The following is a 2,700-nucleotide window of genomic DNA, read 5'->3' on the forward strand; positions in this document are numbered from 1 at the left end:
TAACGATTTGCTTTGTGGAGTTAGCCAAATTCCTAAGTATTTAATTTTTTTTGTCACTTGTATTCCCATTGTTGTCTCTAGCTCTTTATTCTGGTCTCCTGTTAAATTTTTAGTCATTAATTTTGTTTTTCCCCTGTTTATTTTAAATCCTGCGACTTCTCCAAATCGTTCTAGTTCTTCTAATAAGTTGCGTCCTTTTTCTATGGGCTCCTCCAGAAAGAAAACCAAATCATCTGCGAAAGCCTGTACTTTATATTCTTCTGGTTTGATCCTCAAACCTCTAATTCTCAAATTTTGCCTAATGTATGTCAGAAGAGATTCTAGGGCAAATATGAAAAGCAGAGGGGAGAGAGGGCAACCCTGTCTTACCCCTTTTTCTATTTTTATCGGACCAGTTTGTTCCCCATTTATTAGAATGTTTGCCTGTTGAGTGTGGTAAATTGTAGTGATGACATTTTCAAATCTGGTGCCGAGATTCATATTATATATTTTTTTGAATTAAGAAATGCCAATTTAAATTGTCGAATGCTTTTTCAGCATCCAAGAACATAAATGCAAATTGTTTTTCCGGGTGGGCTTCATAGTATTCTGAAATGTCTATCACTGTTCTTAAATTATTCTTAATTTGTCGAAATGGGAGAAATCCATTTTGATCTTCATGGATATAAGTGTTTAAAACCTGTTTCAATCTATTGGCTATTATAGAAGAGAATAATTTATAATCTGCATTCAGGAGCGAAATTGGTCTATAATTATTAATAAGTCTGTGGTCTAGGTCCTCCTTCGGGATCAGCGAAATTAAGGCTCCCTCCACGAGTCCGGCATCTTGGCTGCTAACAGTACCTCATTAAATACATCCAGCATCAGTGGTCCAATTTGTTCTATGATAATTTTGTAAAGTTCTACCGGTATTCCGTCTGGTCCTGGTGCTTTATTGTTACTTTGCTTCTCTATTGCTGACTTCAGTTCGGACCATGTTATATTTTGGTTTAATAATTCTGTCTCTTCCTCTCCAATTGCTTTGTCATTCGCTTCCTCCAGGTATTTCATTATTTTATCCTCAGAGACTTCTTCTTTTTGTATAATTTCCCAAAGTAATTAGAAGTGATCTCTTTTTTCTTCTCTATCTCCTCTTGCATATTGCCCCCCTCATCCATTAATTGGTGTATCAATCTTTTTTTTCGTTTTCTTAAGTTTGTGGGCTAACCATCTCCTGGCTTGTTTGCATGCTCAAAAGTAGATTTGTTTAGTCATTTTCAGACTAATCTCCAATTTTTCTTGTTCCAGTAAATTTAGTTTGTGTTTAGTTGTTATTAACTGGTTCTGTATTCTTTGGTTTTTGGGGTTCTTTTGTAATTGGATTTCTAAATCCTTAATTTCTTGTTGTAAGTTACTTTGTTGGGCATACTTTCTTTTATTTCTCATAGCATTGTAAGAGATTGTTATTCCTCTTATAAATGCCTTTAATGTGTCCCATATATTTTGTTTCGAAGTTATATCATTATTATTTTCCTTTAAGAAGAAGTTCAGTTCTTCTTTCAGTTTATTAGTATATTCTTCTTCTTTTATTAAATGAGTGTTAAAAGTCCATCTTTTCTTTGGTTTTCTTCTACCCCTTCAGGTTATTTGAATTGGGTTGTGGTCAGCCCAATCATTTGGTAAGATTTCGCTATCTTTGATTTCATTAAATAATTCACCGTTTATCCAAGCCATATCTATTCTTGTCCAAATTTTGTGTGGGTTAGAATAATAAGTAAACTGTTCTTTTTTGGGATTTAATTTTCTCCAGATATCTACCAGATTCATTTCATTCAACATATCCTTACATGGCTTAGAGAATTCTCTATTTCCTTTTTTATTCTTACTCCTATTACTATGATCCTTGACATAGTCAGCAATAGAGTTAAAATCGCCAATCAGAATAATATTACCATTTTCAAATTCTGTTATTTTTTGATGGAGATGTTTAAAAAATTTACCTTGATCATCATTTGGGGCATAGATTACTACCAGTAAGAGTGTAATGCCATTAATCGATATTTGTACCACCAGAGTTCTTCCTTCAGGGTCCGCCCAGATTAACTCCGCTTTTAAGTCATCTCTCACATAGATTGCAATACCTTTCTTTTTGTGTTTATCAGCTGTTGCTGTAAATAATTTTCCCAGTTTCGGACAATCTAGGAATTTCTCCTCACTTTTCCTAATGTGTGTTTCTTGTATGCAAATTATATCAACATTTTGTTTTATTAGTTTGGTTAGAATCCTTTTCCTTTTAGCTCTTGAATTTAGGCCGTTTATATTAATGGAAAGAATTTTCCTTCCTTCGTCCATTACTTAAGTCTGCCTCGCTTTTTGTCTCGTAACTCTACGGCTCTCTTCTTGTGGTTGATATGGAGTTGTTTCTTCTTTTTCTCGTTGTAAGTTGTCTTTCCCTTGAATTTGGACAGGTCTTTCTTCTTTGTTCCTGTGGCGATTATGATCTTTCTGCATATTCCTTTGGATTTTCTCCCTAGTGAGTTGATCCTCCATGGTTGTTAGCTGTTCTAGGAAGTTTTGTGCTTGTTCTATTGAGTCTATTTTAATTTTTCTTCCCTTCCACGATATTAGCATCCCTTCTGGGATTAGCCATTTAAATGAGATTTCATTTTTATTTAAATAATTGGCTAAAAATTTATATTCTTGCCTTATGGCCCTCACTTT

Source organism: Pseudonaja textilis, chromosome 2, assembly GCF_049901715.1.
Source record: "Pseudonaja textilis isolate UNSWEBS1 chromosome 2, rPseTex1.2, whole genome shotgun sequence".
In the NCBI taxonomy this organism is placed as follows: domain Eukaryota; kingdom Metazoa; phylum Chordata; class Lepidosauria; order Squamata; family Elapidae; genus Pseudonaja; species Pseudonaja textilis.